The sequence below is a fragment of the Nyctereutes procyonoides genome, unplaced genomic scaffold (assembly GCF_905146905.1).
Source record: "Nyctereutes procyonoides isolate TBG_1078 unplaced genomic scaffold, NYPRO_anot_genome, whole genome shotgun sequence".
Classification (NCBI taxonomy): domain Eukaryota; kingdom Metazoa; phylum Chordata; class Mammalia; order Carnivora; family Canidae; genus Nyctereutes; species Nyctereutes procyonoides.
Window position 1 is genome coordinate 2,307,656 of NW_026575045.1, and position 19,697 is coordinate 2,327,352.

Genomic DNA, 19,697 nt, shown 5'->3' on the forward strand with positions numbered 1-19,697 from the left:
TTTGGAGAAAATAATATGGATGTGACCAACAACCCCCAGAGCTTAACTATGCCAGGCTGACTGAGTCATTAGTGTTGCCGAGAAACAATTACTTCCATGGGAAGCACCATTTAACAGTTTAAAGATGAATTATACTTGATTTACCCAAGGGAAAAAAAAAAATACTCCTATAAGTCAAACAGAGGAACTGTGTTTTTCTCCCTGATATTTTGGCACGATAGTATACAGTGAGTAATTGTCCAAAAAGAATGAAAGCTACTAAAATTAAAGTAATATGATAATTTATTTTAGTCTCACTATTATGTCTACCTAAATTGTATAGAAAAATTGATGTATTATCGAGGCATAACTTTTTAGCAGATGCATAAAAGACTGCTGTGACATGGGAAGTAAAATGATGCCAATGAGCAAAAACAAACCAAAATTGAATTTAAAAGAACTCTTATGAATTTATGATTCATTATAAAGGTTATATATTTGACTCAAAGTTTCAGCTGGGAAATATCTGGGGCGATTTCAAGTCTTTTGCCTTTAACAGAGATTGGGTACTTTCTGAGGGAAGATGGATGAGAAATTATCCTTATCTGGTATTTGGTCCAACAGTCTCATGGGAAGAAGCCCATTTCAACTTTCCCCCTCACTCACCACCATAACTTGGTATCTTTTCGCAAGGCTTTCATCCCCTCTTTTATTCAATAACTCATCTTCTTGGGGAAGACAGTCCATGAGAAAAAATTGAACCAGGGAGCCCTCCAATTTAAGAATCCTATACAACCAACATTTGCTCATACAATCTGAGTAAATAGCTATTTCAATGCCTAGAAGCACAAGCTAATTGCACACTAATGGAGGGCCATTAGGAGTCCACCCTTAGGCTAAGTATGCCTTCTGTTCCTACAATTGAGAAAAAGCTACCTCCAAAACCCTATTTAAGAACTAACTGTTCTTGGGGCACCTGGGTGGCTCACTGGTTGAGCATCTGCCTTTGGCTCAGGTTGTGGTCCTGGAGTCCTGGGATGGAGTTCAGCATCTGGCTTCCTACAGAGACCCTGCTTCTCCCTCTGCCTGGGTCTCTGCCTCTCTCTGTGTGCTCTCTCATGAATAAATAAATAAAATCTTAAAAATAAAAAGAACTATTCTTGAATGAAAAATATAATCCCACATATCCACAGCAATTAAAACCAGCATTCTAAAATTGGCTGAATCACCTTTGATTTACACATGCAAATTGTAGTTTCCTTAGGTAGCTCCAGGGTGAATTCATTGTATTTTGAGGGTATTTCTGTGGTTGTTTTTTTTTTTTTTATTGTTGTTTTTACCAGCAAATATAAGATCCAGCCCACTAAAAAGTACTCCCTTGAAAATTCACAAACAAGGTAAATTCAAGACTACCACAAGGTGTGTTCCTGGAATCTCAGAGGCCTCTGCTCCAACTAGCAATCTTACCAGACAGAAGGGTGATGCTAAAAATATTTACCAACTGGGAAAGGGGCATTGGCCTATTCAAAGAGACATGAGCTGTAAAACCGGCTCAGGCACACTGGTGCCTGCTGACTAATTTCAGCCCTGCAGGTCAGTCACATTGCTTAATTAATGGCTTAATCCGTGTCTGCCAGGCCCTGCCACCTGCAGGGTCCCACCAATGCATGTCTGCTGCTGTGGTGGCAAGGGGCAATCTCCCTGCCCTCTCTAGGTCACAGTGATCTCAATGGGAGACAAGAGCCCTGGCTATGTGAGCCAAACACCATGGTGAAACAGGTCCCGCCATGTTTGCTTAGAGGCTTCTCTCTTTCTAGGTCTTGGAGAAGTCATTGGCTGGAGCCTCACAGTCACAAAAAGCCTCAAATTTAGACTTTTGATGTAATTTCCAAGTGACATTAAACGCACAGTCAGAGCTAAGCTGACTACAGTGAAAAGGGAGATAGTTATCTTTAAATCTGGTCTTATTTCCAGACAAGAGTCTACAGGGCCTCATAGATTAGCATACCTATAAATCCTGTCATTCCCATGGCAATATCAAGCTGCATACATTAATTTGTTATCAGCTATCAACTTATTAAATAACGCCTGTTCTTAAAACACAATAATTTTTTGTCACAGGATTTATCACTCTTTCACTGATGGAAAGCCCGGAAAAAATGGTAATCGCTAAGGCCCCGGGTGTTCCCCAAATGACTGGTTCCTTGTAGTTGGAACCCTTTGTCTCACAACCAAGCTCTGTTAGGGGGTGGAGCTGTTTGGCCAGACTTACTCTTCCCTGGGGATAAGCTTGCTTCTAAAAGTCTTCTCCGCTCTCTTACAAGTAGACTTCCTCTCAAGCTGCCCAAAGAAGGGTGAGAAAGCTAAGCCGGACTAAATCCAAGCGGGCCTGCTTTAGGCTAACCCTGAGAATCCAAGACTCAGTAAGAGCATAGTGAAAATGCCCTGACCTCAAAGACATGGCCTGCATGAGCGGAGAAGTGATGGACCTGCGGTTTGCTAACGTGGCCCCACCCAGGACCCTGCTCAGCCTTCAGCGATACATGGATGGAAAGGGAGCAGGGTGTCTCTCATGAGTAAATAAATAAATCTATTTTTAAAAAACAAGGGAGCAGGGAGCCACCTGCCACAGGATTTTCCTTGCTCTGCCTCCCCTCTGTCCTCCAGACATGTGCTAAGATTACCTCTCTTACATATAGATCACCTCTTCAGCTTTTCATTTGTAAAAAGGAGTTTCACAGATTTAAATAAGTCTGAGAACAACTGCCTTTGGCTATTCATCTGATTAACACAAGTGAGCATCTCTTAAATCTCAGACTTTTGAAACATGAAATTGGAAGAGCCTGAGAGACCCACTTCCTGAGATGGAAGAGCAGGCATCAGGCCTCCCAGGCCAGAGACACCGAGGTGAGTTTGTGCCAGCACTGAGTAGACCTGCGCCAACCACACACCTTCTCTCCCTTGTGTGAGATGTTCTAGCCCTGCACTTTCCTAACATCACCTATGTTGTGGTCAGCTCTGGGCATCAGGATTGAGCTCAGTCCTGCCTAGGAGGTCGTTTATGTCTGTAAGCACTGAAAAATTTACTGAAAATATATGCACTTTGAATTATAACTTTTTGAAAAGGAATTTAAGTGTTTAGCTCCTAGCCATTGGAACAAAGCATTCTCTCCAGTTTAAGCAGGGATGGCCGCATGAGATCTTTTCATTGCACATCGAAGCATTAACGGGTGCTATCACGGAGTTTAGAAATTCTTGTTTTGATTTGTTTTTTTGGTATCCCAAATGATTTAATTATCTTGCCCTGAGTTGTAGGACTCTTTCCTCTTTGTGCTTTAATTTTCCCATCTAGGAATATAGAAAAACCTGTTATATTCAAATGCAGGGCAAGTATGATAATTATTGAGCATATTTAAATAGTCTGAATTTCCTGGATGAAACTATGAAAGCTTAAAATACAAAGAAGTGAAAAGAAGTATTTGACAAGCGTTATTTCATTAAGCCTCAACATCTTCATAAAACAGACTAAAGTATAATCCCAAACCACAGAGTGAACTTGCACTATGCATTCGGTCGATACAGATGTATGTAACATTACCTTTGGGTCCATCTCAGACAACTTAGGAAAATTTGCACAAGTAGTACTAAAATGTTTTGTATTCATCTAAATATAAACTATAGCACAAATCAAAGTTTTGTTCATTTAAGGTTTGGGGAAAACACTTCAGCTTCCTTTTCTACGCAATGAAGTTTCATTAGAATTAGATTTTAAAAATTTAAAAATAACTTACAGTATTTATTCATTTTTCACTTCTTTTGAACATAAACAGTTGCACTTTAATTGCATTTTGTGCATATCTGGAATCTTTCCAAACACAAATACTCGTGACCCTACCTCAGGATAATTGTGCACTTGTGCAGTTAAACCTATTAGGAGTACACAGTGCTTTCAAAGCCCTATCGAAATTAAAACCGTTCGTTTTTCATTGTTGCTGTAGAGGCCCCCTCGGGACAGAGTTTCTTTTCTTCTTTGTGACATTATCACCAACTATTTAGTGAACCCTTTTGTTGATTTGGGCACCTCCACGAGCTCTGCAGCTCAATCTTTCAGGAAGTCGAAGAGAACACTGCGGCTCTCTCCCTGAACCCTCAAACACAAGCCTTCCTGGGCTGCTCAGAGACAAAAAGCACAGGTGGAGAAGAGGAGCTCCGCTTGGGAGAGGACTTGGCCACCCTGAAGCGTGACCCCAGGCATTCATTCTTGACCACAAGTGGGAAAGCTGGAGCAAAGCTGAGCAGGGATCAGGGCTGGGAAGGCTGACCTAGGCTCCTTGCTGAGGAGCCTCTCCAGGCCTTCCGCGGGGGGTGGGGAGGCTGGGGTGGTGTCACGGACTCAAGCCCCGGATCAGACAAACCCAGGGTGCAAACATGACTTTATAAAGCCGTCACAAGGTGGAAGGTACATGCCTTTTGTGTCACTTAGTGTTCTGGATTATTCATGAAGTTCCAACTGATGGTTGGGAATCCACTTACTGTATGGTGAAGGGGAGCAGAGCTGGGGAAAGCCTTACGCAGAATTATCTGTGTTCGGTTTAATTTCCTATTGTGATCCTTTCTATTCCTTTGGGAACTGACTAACAGAGTAGGAGAGGTTAGCCAGGAGCTTGCGCCGTGTTTGTGGGATTGTGAACGTGGAAGCGAAGGCCAGCACTTGGTGTAGCAAAAGACCCCTGAAATGAATTAAAACTTTGTCAAATTCCACCTCCGGGAGGAAGAAGCAGGAAAGGAACCTGAGTTTTTGAAAGGCCAGTTGGAAAGAGAGCGGGAGCAAATCAAGCAGAGGTTTTAGGCTGGAAATTCATTAGAAATTCATGACAGGCTCTGGCTGGGAACTTCAGAAAAGAAAGTCGCGTTCATTGATTACGTAACTACTTTTCTGAAGGCTACTTGAGATACCGATCGAAAACCTGGTGGGTCTAAACGTCCGCTTGTGACACACTGTCCACTTGGGCCAATAAATGAAAAAGTGTGTGTGTGTGTGTGTGTGTGTGTGCGTGTGTGTGCGTGTGTGTTTACACATGGGACTCTCTTGCCAGTGACTGTTCCCCAAACGAAGGAGTCGCACATTCTGTCAACCCATCGGAGGACCCGACCCGCCGGCCCGGGGCTTCCGGATCTTCACGTTACACCTCCTGCCCGCTCCTCCCCCGGGACGCTGTCCCCTCTCCCCGTGCACGCACCTCGCACGCGCACACACACACACGCACACAGGAGCGGGAGCCGGAGCGCCCCGCTTTACCTCGGGCCCGGGCAGGCCGCGGGCTGCCGCTGCGCTGCGCCTCCGCCGCCGTGTCCCGCGGGCTCAGCAGCCCGGGGCCCTCGGGGTTTTCCGCAGGTGCCACGGTCGCGCGGAGGTCACCGCGGCCGCCGCGGCCCCCGGCCACCCCGGCGGCCCGCTCTGCCAGCAGCCGTCACGGTCCCCATGCTCGCACGCTGAAGAAGGAGCGGGGAACTTTGGGCAAAGCCAGGGAGATTCGCGACCAGCTTGGTCTCTGTTTCCGAAGGCTTTGCCCTTCTCGGTGACACGCGCTGCAGCTATTCCAGGCGGCCTATCACGGGCGGTGGGAGGGCCGGGCTCTGAGGACTGTTTTCGCCTCCGGAGGCCGGGCTGGGAGCGAGGGGTCAGCGGGCCTGGCCACGGAGCTCGGACCGGGCCTTGGCCACAAGCGGGGGTGGGGGCAGAGGGGCAGCGGCTCTCGGGAAACAGGCAGAGAAGAGAAGCCTGCAGGTCGGAAGGAAGGGGGAGAGTGACGGGCCGGAGCGCCCACAGATGCCACCGGTTGGTCTTGCAGCACCAGAGGCAAACGAGAAGGAGAAGTGTGCGCCAGTTTCTCAGCCAGATTGTTACTCCGAGAGTCGTGACACTCACCATTTAAACAGAGCATAAAACACCTTCCCTGTGTCAGCCTGACTTTGCTCTGGGTGAATGTGGTCTGTTACTCTTTCTCTGCAAGGCCTGGCAGGCAAATCAGGCCCCAGGCCCCAGGCCCAGACCCCAGGCCCCAGGCCCCAGGCCCCAGGCCCCAGGCCCCGCCGCAGGGACCCAGACCGTGCGCATTCTCTGGACCTGCGGCGCTCCGGAACCACAGCAGAGTAATCCAGTTCATTCACACATAGTTGTCTTTGAGAGAGGATCCAACCCGGACTCTTCAGTCAAGTTGTGGGACAGTCCGCTTGGGGGAGGAGGCTGTTTCCAGCTCAGAGAGACCAGACTAATGACCCATTGTGTGGAGGTAGTGGCCATAGATATCAGAGACAAAAATCAGGGGGTGAGAAAAAGGATTCCCGCCCCCCCCCCCGTGATTTTTGAATATATTTATACCAAAGGTCTTTCAGAATTGTGATAATTTTATCTCCAGTTACATATCTAGCAAATCATGCTTAATGAAAAATCTTAGAGAGGAAATTGGGATCATTTAAAAAAAATCATTAGGACTGAAAACTAAAATTTATGGAGCATTTATTATGTGCTAGAAATTGTGCTAAGGGCATTAACCCTGATGATTTTTTTTTTTAAAAAGACAATTCTTTTGAGAAAAAAAAACGCTTGTGAGCAGGTACCCATATTACAGAAGAGACAATGGAAGCTAGGTTGCCCAAAGTTTCATAGCACGTTAGTCAGTGGAAGAGCTGAGACTGTGAAGCCAGGCAGTCTCATGCCATAGCTCTTTGAAATCCTAGTTTTTCTTCCTTGTCCTTCTCAGATTATCTTGGCTTCCTTCACTTTCAACCCTTCTTGATTTTAAGAAGCTGTCAGGAAATATTCCCTTTTGTCCTGGTCACCTCCCTGGACAGAGAGGCAGATCTATGCCATAGGCAGAAGCTGAACCACCCAGGACTTACTTTTGACTTCTTGACAACTCTAAATGAACTTACCATGTGTCCATTGTCTTTGCTCATCACTAGATATTTCTATATTTTTCTTATCCATCCAGGAAATCGGGTAGTGAATGGAAAGAAACCTGTGGTAATTCAGTTAGCACTTACTGTCCACCTGCTGTATGTCTGTCTGCCCATCGTGCTAGGAAAGGGAAGTTTTTCAAACACAGCCCAGCCCCATCCTGATTCAGGGGTGAGTGTTTCGGAATCCCCTAGATCAGCTTGTCCCCACTCAAGTGCAGTGATGCTTCAGTGTTTATTTGTTCCCAGCCCATGTTATGATTGTAGGAGAGCAGTTTTTAATCTGTGACATGCAGACCTCTCATCAGCTCTCCGTGTTCTCTTTGCTTCCACCTTTTCTGCCCAGAGCCAGTGACCTCACTGGGGGGTGGGGTCATGTTCTCGCAGGAGGTAAATTGTATAATGGCTTGGAGGAATGATCCCAGGCCCTGTGTCTCCTCCAGCAGCTTGCTGGCACCACGGAAGTGGTGATCAAACATATGAGAGACTTAATTCTAGAAGTCCTCAGAGTGGCTAGAAGCGACTCTCACCTGGCTTTCTGTGGCCAAATCACACTGGAACTCCTAAGGCATAAACTAACAAGAAGTCGAAAGGAACGAGCAAACAGCGTGACTGACAATACTGCCCCGTGGTATGACTGATTCTGTTCTTCAGTCCATCGTTGACCTGCTGTGAGCCACGGCTGGCTTGGTCTTTCTGTGCTCACCTTACTCTCTTAACTCTGAGAAAAGTTTAGTGGGGAAATTCTTTTCACCCAAGCGACAGGGGAATAGTCTTCTGCCTAAATTTCCTAAAGTAACCTGTACTTCTTGATAGTGTTTTGCACATTTATAATTTATACTGTGTGAATTGCTGAGGATTGATCAAATTTGCCTTTTCTGTTGGGTGGTAAGCTCTAGGAGAGTGTGAGCATGTTTGGTTCATCATGGTATTCTAAGTGCTGGCACCGAGTGAATAGTCAATAAAGACTTGTAAGCTAACAGATGATTTCTGTACATCCAACCAACTTTAGCCCTGCTAGAACGTAACCTCCAAGAGGAGAGGCACCTACGTCTGTGCTTGGCCTCATCCATCTCTACACCCCCAGCTCCTGGCACAATACCAGGCATGCTGTAGGCCCTTGATAAACATTTCTGAAATAAGTGGGTGCTCACAAATAGAGCTCTTAGTGAGCTAAAGAACTATTTTGTTTTTTAACTGGTCAGTATCAGTATCCACTCTGTCCTGCCTCTCTCCCTTCCAATAATCTCTTTGGAACAAGTATCACCACAGGCTGTCCCTCCTCTGTGGAGTCTAAGCCACTGCTACCCATGAAAGCTGTTTGTCCACTCAAGAAAGATATCATCCCCAGGCAGTAGACCATTCATTGCCCATAACACCAATAATTGTGCTATTTTCGACCACCTGGTTGTAGGCAGTGCTGCAGAATCCTAAGACATATCTTTTACATATTATAAACTGGCAAGACGGGTAAGAGGGGACCAGAGAGAAGGCGAGTTGCCTTGCCAGGTACATGAATGTCTACTATTTAACAGGCCTATCTTTGTGGCCATTTTTTTTTTAACTTCGCAACTTTGTGAAATAAATACGACTACTCCCATTTTGCAGAAACTGAATTTGAGAAGTTCATGAGCAATGCCCAAGATCAAAAAAGGCTTTCCAGGGCAGCCCCCGTGGCACAGCGGTTTAGCGCCGCCTGCAGCCTGGAGTATGGTCCTGGAGACTCAGGATCAAGTCCCATGTCAGGTTCCCTGCATGGAGCCTGCTTGTGTCTCTCTCTGCCTGTGTCTCTGCCTCTGTGTGTGTGTGTGTGTGTGTGTGTGTGTGTGTCCATGAATAAATAAATAAAATCTTTTTTTAAAAAAAGGCTTTCCAATGTTTTATCATGAACATTTTCAATAACACAGGAAAACCGAGATTCTGTAACCAACATGTTAGAGCAGGCTTACTCTTTACCTGTCTGTACCTCAATCTTTCTATCCACCCACCAATCCATCTCAATTCTTATGAATTTCAAAGTAAGTTGAAATACTTGGGTATGTGTATCATTAACTAGAGTTCATTATTTGCTTAGGTTCTTTTCTTTGTGACATTTTACATACAATGAAGTGCACAAATCCTAAGGGTGTCATGACATGATCTCAGAAAAGCACATACCTATGTACAATCCAAACTTCCGTTAAGTTACAGAACATGAACATGTCTGTCATTCCAGAAAGTTCTTTTATATCTCTTCTGAGTAAATTTCCACCTCAACCTCTAGAAGCAACCAGTGTTCTGTTTTGTTTTGTTTTGTTTTGTTTTCACATGGGTTAACTTCACTTGTTCTAGGTCTTCAGGTCATGGAATCATAAACTATCTAGTGTTGTGTAAGCCTTCTTTCCCCTGGGCATAATTTTGAGCTTCACTCATGTTTTTGTGTGTGTTAGAAGTTCATTCCGTTATTGCCAAATAGTATTCCATGGGTTTAAACTATACCACAGTTTATTTATCCATTTTCCTATTGATGTACACCTGGCTGTTTCCAGTTTGGAGTGTTATAAATAAAGCTGTTATGAGCATTCTGGTATGAGCCATTTTTGTGGAACATAAGATTTCAAAGCACAGTGGTCCAAATCCATTTGATGCCAAAACCCACATATTTTCCACTACACCCCGTTGCTTCTCTGCAGTGTATCTCACTGCACTGTGTTTATGAGGAATGTACCTCCTGAGTTATTAATCCTAAAATGGCTCATTTTCAACAATGTAAACACAAATGAGGTAATATGATCTTTAGACAAAAAATATCCAGATACAAATTTAGCTCATTAACCATAGTCCAATAGAATATTCATCTTGGTATGATTTTTTTCGAAGGATAGTTATTTTACCTGTTTATACTATCTAATTAACTTCTTTATCTAAAGGTTTTCAATATAACTTTATTTCCTATGTGTTCAGTATTACCAACCATAGCATACAGATTAAAGTTCCTCAAATTACAAAAGGAGTGTGGTTGAATTTATTATAATATATTTGCTTGATATAAAATTATAGAATACATCATTAAAAGAAAGAATATAGCAATAAAAATGTTATGTTATTATTGTAAGTGGGAAAATCAGAGTAGAAAATTGAATGCTGATTACCATTATGAAACTTTTTAAAAACAGGTACATATTGGTAGAGACTAAAAGGGAACTTGGAAAAATTGAAAATAACTAATAATATTGGAAAGGTCTTCTTAGGCCACATTAAGAAATTTAGACCCATCCTAATAATGTGAAAATCGTGTGTAAAAAGCATTTTCAGAAAAAAATGTTTTCTTAACATTGTTAGATTGTATAGCTATGAGTATAAATCTGAAGAAAAACTTCAAATTTAGAGCTACCTACCATATACCATTATGCAATTTATACGTTGCACAGCTATAGGTGAACCATTTCCATTCACAGATAGCACAGATTGGTTTGTTTAATTGTAAAATAAATTTTTCAGAAAATGATACTAAAATGTCATGAGACAGGGGCAGCTTTTTCTAATTTGCACAAAGATGCATTTGAGCAATTATGAGGGCTATCCACTTTATAATCTTCCCTTAAATTACACTGTCTTGGGATCCCTGGGTGGCTCAGCAGTTTAGCACCTGCCTTTGGCCCAGGGCATGATCCTGGAGTCCGGGGATCCAGTCCCATGTCAGGCTCCCTACACGGAGCCTGCTTCTCCCTCTGCCTGTGTCTCTGCCTCTCTCTCTCTCTCTCTCTCTTTCTCGTCTCTCATGAATAAATAAATAAAATCTTTTAAAAAAATAAAAATAAATTACACTGTCTTATTGATTAGTCTAGCCTACATCTGCTTTGGTCCTGCTTAGCTATATAAATAAGCACCCTTCTTCATTCGATCAACTATTTTTCCATATAAATTATTTCTAATTTTTAAATCTTCCTCAGTACTCTTACACGGTCTTTGGATGGAGGCATCCACAAACTTTATTCAATGACTAAGCCTTTCCTTTAGGTTATCCTTCCATTTATATCACGATGTTAGAAAAAGTTGCTCAATCCTGTGTGACAACCGCAGCCTTTACTGGGTTGAAAGTTCTGGTGTGCCTACATCATAGTTCTCCTCATTTGCTGGTCAACGAGGAGGGCATTGAATAGAAAATCAACTGCCTCGCACATAGAAGCTAGGAAGGCCCCTTTTCACATAGGGTCCTTTACACAGAAGGCCAGGCTCTGCCGAGCCCATCACACACTTTGGATTTTCCTTCAGGAGCTGGTGGCAAGAAGTAGTAAGTAATAAGTGTCTCAGGCCCCATTCAGGCAATAATGGTGATGATAGCTGTGAGTGCCAGGGCCAGTGTTTAGGGTTATTAGATAGTACGCTGGAGGTATGTGCCTAGGGTCAGCCGAATCAGCTCTGAGCAGGACTTCGGTACTTATTTTTGACTACAGAGTCTCAAGGTGGAATTGGTTCCTGAATTCCCTTAGTGGAGTCCATCTTCATGTGTGCAGAGGCAGACTGACAACAAAGCTAACAAAATTTAGGCTTCAGCGCCTCTCACTCCCATTGGCCCTTCCAGCAATGCATTCATATGATCAGACATTTTTTGTTTTTTTAAAGATTTTATTTATTTATTCATGAGAGGCAGAGAGAGACAGAGAGAGAGGCAGAGACACAGGCAGAGAGAGAAACAGGCTTCCTGCAGGGAGCCCAACGTCGGTCTAGATCCCAGGACTCCAGGATCATGACCTGGGCCAAAGGCAGACGCTCCACTGCTGAGCAATCCAGGCGTCCCTGATCATTTTTCACATTCTTGTAAAATTTGCAAAAGTAAAATATTTAATTTCAATGTATTGAGACAACTAACTCTTTGCACCATGACACTGACCTCCCTCCTCTTTGTCACATTTTCTTTGTGTCAGGTGACACAGTGGCCCTGGAATATTTGGGATCCAGTTTAGGGGCAGTTACTCTGGAAAGATACTTGGTTTGGGTTTCATTTAGATGGCTCACACCCACTTTGGTGTAGAGTTACGTTCTTGCTAGCTCTCCTTGTCAAAGAAGGACTTCTAGGAATTCTCCTGCTACCCATTATGACGATTCATGTTGCACATATTCCACATTGTCACTCATGTGGCACAATGATGAAAGGGACAGAACCTGAGGTTGTCTCTCAATGTGAACCTGTTCTATAGCTCCAGGCACCAGGAGTGTGTGGGCCGTGGAGGGCTGCCACTCTGGAGGACAGACTAGATTCTTTCCATTCTCCCTGTAGAAAATAATGTCACCAAAAAAATGTGGATGAAGAGGAGATGGGGGAAAAGCATTGTGAGATGTATCAGGCAGTTCTTGGATTGTGTGATGTCTGTAACGCTTGGCAGCTTTTTAGTATTCATAACTTAGCTAAATAAATATCCACTTTCGTACTTCATTTTGTATTCTTATTTTTTTAACGTAAGAGCCCCCCAATTTTTAAAAACTTCAGGCCCCACAAAACTTGCATCTGACCTCATGAATACATTTGGGAATAGAATTCCTTCCAGATGAACACACGCCATCTCTCAGATCTCTTCCCTTCTCCCTTTCTCTGCTGAATCCAGGCCACTTGACTGCCTGTGCCGTGCGGGGTGGGGGCCAGAATCTCCAGCGGGTTCCCCGAGACCATTTCCATATAGCTCCAAGATTTATTTTATAACTTCTAGACCCTTATGTGGATTCCAGTTATTTTATACCTTTCATCAGCTTCAGTGTTCTTAGCATTGGTCTAAGTTTCTTTTTTTTTTTAATATTTTATTTATTTATTCATGATAGACACAGTGAGAGAGGCAGAGACACCGGCAGAGGGAGAAACAGGCTCCCTGTGGGGAGCCCGATGCAGGACTCGATCCCAAGACCCAGGAATCATGACCCGAGCCAAAAGCAGACACTCAACTGCTAAGTGCCCCTGGTCTAAGTTTCTTAATGAGACTTGAGATACCCTGCACAGTCTGGCTCGAGCTGACATCTCCAGACCCATCTCCTCCCCCTGCTGGACTTGAACTCTGCAATCTCCTCCTATCTCAGACTCTACAGTGGGCCAGCCAGTCATGCCTCCTTGACTTGATCCCCTCTTGGATGGTCTTGTTGCACCCCCCTCTGTGGTTGTTCCAATCCTACCTCAGCACAAATAACTAAGCCAGGAACAGATTGGTCTTGCCCAGGGAGCCAACAGGATGGGCCAGGATCCTCTCTTTCTCATCTTCTCTCTCTGAATTAAGTTAGGGACTGGTCATATTAGTCAGAGTTCAGTGTAGGAATTTTTTTTAAAAGATTTTTATTTATTTATTCATAGAGATAGAGATAGAGATAGAGAGAGAGAGAGAGAGAGAGAGAGAGAGAAAGGCAGAGACACAGGCAGAGGGAGAAGCAGGCTCCATGCAGAGAGCCTGACTTGGGACTAGATCCAGGGTCTCCAGGATCAGCTGCAGGTGGCACTAAATCGCTGCGCCTCCGGGGCTGCCCTCAGTGTAGGAATTTTAAGCAGGATCGAACTTAACACAGGGAAATGAAGCTTATAAAATCATAAGTAGGCCTGATAAATCAGATTCTAAGCACGCAGAAGCTAACATAGCCATGAGTTCAAGAATGTGTTGCTTAAATCCATGGGTCAGATACTAACCTTCCCCCTCACTGCATTCTTCAGGATATTATCAGTGCTGGAGTGCTGCCTCAGGGAAGTCTCACATATGCCTCATCCCATAGGCTAGCAGAAACTCCCCGAAGAGGCAGAAAAAATAGCCTCCCCATCATATCTGCCTTCATCCAGAGGCATATGACTGATATCTAGAGCTTGATTGCAAGGAAGACTGGGAACTGAGACTGTTTCCTCATCTCTAGAATGGGATAATAGCACCTATCTCCTAAGATTTCTGTAAAGGTGAAATGAATTAATATACAGAAAGTATTTAGAACCATATCTGAATGCAGTGGTCCTTAATGAGTCATAATAAATCATAATATTAAGTCCACTCAGTAGCAGTTGTCACTATTTACATCCAAGGGACCCCATAGAAATATAGGACAATAATAGAAAAAATACTAGTTAGAGTAAGATAATATACATTTTAATGTTGGATTTTTTGTTTATTATCCACATGACTGTGGGCAGTTCACATCATCCTTCTAGACTCAGTTTCCTTCTCTTTTTTTTTTTTAAGATTTTATTTATTTATTTGACAGAGAAACAGTGAGAGCAGGAGCAGGAAAGGGAGAAGCAGACTCTCTGCTGAGCAGGGAGCCCGATGTGGGGCTTGATCCCAGGACCCTGTGATCATGACTTAAGAGGAAGGCAGATGCTTAATGACTGAGCCACCCAGGCACCCTCAGTTTCCTTATCTTGAAGACAGGGAGACATATACTTATTTTGCCAGAGCGCTGCTGCCAGCAACCAAACTCCCTTCTTTTGGCAATATTTTTGTAATTTTCTTTTGTGAAAATTACACACTGCTTTGATGGACCTGCCAACTACTGCACACCACACTTCAGCCAAGGGGTAGGCTTGTAATTGTCTGCCATGGCAATGAGATATTCTGCCTTTGGAATGTGTGTCTTGAGAGGTGACACAAGGACTATACTCCTGGATGGAGTAGTCATCATTCCTGATGGCAGAACTTAGAAAAGGCCATTCACTAATTCATTTTAGCCATTTCTCTAGAACTTTCCTGGTTCTTCCCAAGACTTTGTCCTCACCATTGCCTCCCTTAGTTCTATAAACCACTCCAAAATTAAACGACATTTTGGGCTAATGTTGGCCAGAGTCCAAGATTTCTAACAGAAACTCTCTAAAAGGATTTTAGTTCAGACAAAGTCAGATAAAGTATTTCAAAGTGCCTTTAAAACCATTAAGTGCTATATAAATATAATTTGTCCACCAATGCAACAGTGATAGTAACTGTGGAAGAAAATCTATTTGTTTATCCAACACAATCATGCACTCCATTTCTAAATAAGGACAGAAACAGCATATGACAGTAGACTGGCAATGGATACAGTGGAAATAAACCAGAAACGTCTACGAATCTCCAGCCTTTACAATAGCATGACCTGACTCAACATTTCATAGAGCCACATACCCAACTGGAGGCCCCTGGTGAGATCTTTAACTTTCACATGAAAATCTGGGGGCTGGCCTAACTTCCCAGGAGAGAAGGTGAGAAGGGAAGGGGCTGAGTATAAAGGATTGAGGGCGTGTCTACATTTTTCAAGCTCAATCTTTAGACAGTTTACTCATCAAAATAGCAAAAGGGCAGCATTGTAGTCCTTCCTTTCTCCTCTGCCAAATAAAGATTTTTCTCACCATTAAGGCTGAAAGAATCAACCTGGGCATCAAGACAACAGATTTGCCAGTACAGCACTTCTTAATTTGTTTTCTACAGAGTTTTGGTGTCCCTTGAGATGTTAATAAGTATTCTTAGGAATTAAAAAATGAGGGGGCTCTTTCATGATCCAGAAAGTTTGAGAAATTGTTCACAGGGTATGCTGTTCTTAGAACACCAAAACTCTTTTTTTTTTTTTTTAAATTTTTTATTTATTTATGATAGTCACACAGAGAGGGAGAGAGAGGCAGAGACACAGGCAGAGGGAGAAGCAGGCTCCATGCACCGGGAGCCCGACGTGGGATTCGATCCCGGGTCTCCAGGATCGCGCCCTGGGCCAAAGGCAGGCGCCAAACCGCTGCGCCACCCAGGGATCCCAGAACACCAAAACTCTTAAGAAAAATTTCCATATAGACATTAAATACTTTTAATGCAGATTTCTGCCAACTTCTTTAATTTCAGTTCTGTAATTTCTCTGCAAAACAAAAGCATCACCTTTTAGAAGGACATAGCTTGGTAAATCTGCATTGAGACACTTGAGGGAATGGGGTGAGCTTTGCTTTGAGGCCTCAACCTGACTTTGCTCTTCCCTGCTGCCCCCTCCTGATAGATAGAGGGAAGAGCAGGTTTCCCTCTGCATGAGGCCGAGGAAATGGCAACAAGATCCCGCCAGGATCTACTGAGAAGAGAGAGAGGGCCTCATTAATTTTTTTTTAAAGTTTATTTATTTGTTCATGAGAGACAGAGATAGAGAGAGGCAGAGACACAGGCAGAGACAGAAGCAGGCTCCTGCAGGGAGCCGGACGCGGGACTCGATCCCGGGACCCCGGCCCGAGCCGAAGGCAGACGCTCAACCACTGAGCCACCCGGGTGCCCGAGCTCCTCACTGATTGTGGGACTGTTGGTGTCATCTGCTGTGTGTGGTTTTTGTGGCTCCGGGTGGCAGTTTGTTCGTGCTGCATCTATGCCTGCCCAGGTGTCTTTGGGCCCTGGAGTGACTGGAATGTGGGCAGTCATTCAAAAGCTCACTCATCCATCCATACAAATATTTATTGTGCGCTTATTAATACAGCAGTGATAAGCAGTACAAAGTGATGGGGCTAGAAACATGAATGAGGCAACTCTCCTTTTGCCTCACACCTAGCAAAGGACTGGCAAAGAGGGAGCCTTATCCAAGGTCAAGAGGCAGGTGAGGAACAGGACAAAGATTCACATCGAGCCCTAGTAAATATAACTTTCCCTGTCCTTATTCTCTCAGGTGTTTCTTTTCAATTTCCTTCTCTACATTTCAAAACATTTAAATACCACCGAAGGCAATTAGAAATCTAAAAAGGCACACTGGGTCGGCGTGGTCGGTTGAGCATCCAACTCCTGGTTTGGGTTCAGGTCATGATCTAAGGGCTCTGGGTCTGCTTGGCAGGGGGTCTGCTTGTGATTTTCTGCCTCTTCCTTTGCCCCTCCCCAAGCTCGTGCACTCGCATGCTCTCTCTCTTTCCCAAATAAATAAAATCTTTAAAAAAATCTAAAAATGGCCAAATTTGAAGTGGCTAGCCAATTAGATGAATGAAGTTTTTGATGAGCATTCTGAGAGACATTTCACTGGAATCATCAACCTGATATGCATTACATACTTCCCTGCTTTAGCTGACATAGGGTAGGAACCAGATGGAATGTTTCCTGGGTTATTCTGGGTAGTGACTGTATTCAGTTGTCATGCAATGATGTCCTGAAGAGTAACTGATGTGAGAAATATGAAGCTACCATTGCTCCTTCATGCAGTTGCTTCTAGCTGGTGACCCTCAAACATCTTTGTTCAAGTACATCATAAGAGAATTTGAAAAACTCTTGAGAAATTCTGTACCGGGGATCCCTGGGTGGTGCAGCGGTTTGGCGCCTGCCTTTGGCCCAGGGCGCGATCCTGGAGACCCGGGATCAAATCCCACGTCGGGCTCCTGGTGCATGGAGCCTGCTTCTCCCTCTGCCTGTGTCTCTGCCTCTCTCTCTCTCTCTGTGACTATCATAAATAAATAAAAATTTAAAAAAAATTAAAAAAAAAGAAATTCTGTACCTCTTCATACATTTCTAAGCTGACATCTAAATATTTTACTATGAATTTATTTATTTATTAATGAGAGACAGAGAGAGAGAGAGAGAGAGAGAGAGAGAGGCGAGACACAGGCAGTGGGAGAAGCAGGCTCCCTGCAGGGAGCCCGATGTGGGACTCGATCTCAGGATCCTCACTCAGATCACGCCCTAAGCCAAAGGCAGATGCTCAACCACTGAGCTACGCAGGCATCCCTATATGAATTTAAACAGTTGTAAAGTCTGTATTTTCCAGGACACTGCATAATATACATATACTCTTGGAATATATTCATTAAACGCAGGGAACCATGTGGATTCAATCAGTGGATAACACCTGTCACCTATCATGATAGGCCTCAGTGTCAAACAAAACAGTCAAATAATATTTATTTTTCACTATAAAACATTTAAACTCATTTTTGAGTTCAAATAACCACATTGGTGTGCATTTTTCTGTGACAGTCTTCTCATTTCTGAATTCTTGTTCTAAAATAGATTGATGAAAGATGGAAAGAAAAAGAGATTTGCCACAAGTTGAGACTTGAGACCTGAAGTTTGCATGAGGAGGAGGAAGGCCCAACATCCATCTCATAATAAAGAAATTGTTAAACAGCAACTAGAGCTGTCAAGTAATGACAAGACATGGAAGAACTCTAAATACTTATCACTAAGTGAAAGAAGCCACATAAAATGGCTTCATTCTGTATGATTCCAACTATAGGACACTCTGGAAAAGGCAATATGGTGGAGATCAGTGGTTGCCAGGGGCTAAGGGGAGGGCGATATGAACAGGTAGAGCAAAGAGGAATTTTAAGGCAGTGAAACTGCTCTGTGTGATAATGTAATGTTAGATACATGTCTTTATACATTTGTCAAAATATATAGAATATATGACACCAAGAATGAAGGCTAATGTAAATTATGGACTTTGGGTGGTAATGATGGGTCACTGTAGGTTTATAAGTTATTCTGGTGGCGGATGGTGATTGTAGGGCCAAGGGGAATATAGGAAATCTTCATATCTCTGCTCAATTTTGCTGTGAAAAGTAAAATCTTAAAAAATCCCCAACTGGGCTAGATTTGACCAAGCTCAGTGTGAATTGATATGTGAGTGTCTGGCGGGTGCTGTGGTACCAGGCTAAATTACTCTGGCCTGGAGAACTGTGGCAACGTTGGTCAGCTGTGTCTGGATACTCTTATCTTGCCAAGCCCAAAGGGGAAGGCCAACCCCTCTGAATGGGGGATGCAATTCCAGGCAGCAAAAGTGGAAATTTCCACAATCATTCTAGAAGGGGCAGATCTAGAATCCAAAAGTGAAAACTTTGAGGTCTGGGGTGAGATTGGGTGGGTGGGAAGGGAAATATCTTTCTCTGGGGCTTTACAGATTAAGGATTCAGGAATCAAAGGCAAGGATGTACCCAGGAAAGCCCTGCTAGAGGTCCAGCAGGGGCAGAGTTGGCTTCTGAATCTGGAGGCAGGCAGGTGTACAACAGCAAAGTTAACAGCAAGCCAGCCCCGAGCCCTTAAGCTGTTGTTCTTTGTGTCTACACTGTTTACAGATATGGCAAACGGTGGTAACCAGTCTCAGCTACTTTGTGAGATCTCTTGAGTAGCTGAAGCCATTTTTTGGGTGCTTATTTCTGAGTTTGAGCCCTTATAAGTGGGTGATGACACCAGATATGTGGGATTCATATATACCTGGAGATAGAAAAATACACATCTAAAGATTCATCCAAGAGCATATTTCCCCCCACCAACTTTTGAATATTGTATGAATTCTAAGAACACCCCAGTGTATCCCAACCTGGCCATGCCACCTGAGTTACAGGCTAAGCTGTTAGGATTTGGGTGGATTTGATGGAAACAATCAGAAGGAAGTGGCTGTAGCTACCAGTCTGACAGAAGTGAGGATATTAAGTAAATGGTCTCACGCTGACAGGTGTCCAAGGCCAGAAAGGATATCACCCATGAAATACCCCAGCTGTATTAGTTTGCTCGGATTGCCATAATAAAGTGCCATAAACTGAGGGGCTTAAATAATAAAAATTTATTTTCTCACAGTTCAAGAGGCTAAAAGGCTAAGAAGAAGGCATCAGTATGGTTCTCTTTGAGGTACCAAAGAAGGCTCTGTTTAGACCTTTCTGCCTACTTCTGAAAATTCCTTGGCTGTGGCTTCAATAATTCAAATCCTCATCTGGTTTTGCCCGTGTGTGTGTCTGTCTCCTTATAAAAAGAGCACATCAGTCATAATGGATTAGGAACCCACTCTACTCCAATATGACCTCTTCTTAACTAATTACATCCATGAGGACTCTGTTTCCAATAAAGTCACAT

At 43.6% G+C, this 19,697-nt stretch overlaps 1 protein-coding gene across 5 annotated transcripts in view; it reads right to left on the reverse strand.

Annotated features, from left to right (window-relative positions):
* The window catches only part of SLC2A12 (solute carrier family 2 member 12), an 82,838-nt gene extending 77,317 nt beyond the window's left edge, over positions 1-5,521 (reverse strand). For all 5 annotated transcript variants that reach the window (XM_055324694.1, XM_055324695.1, XM_055324691.1 and 2 more), the window contains exon 1: positions 5,279-5,521. The gene's annotated coding sequence lies outside the window, so the exon portion shown is untranslated. The remainder of the gene's footprint in view (positions 1-5,278) is intronic.
* Positions 5,522-19,697: the final 14,176 nt, after the last annotated feature.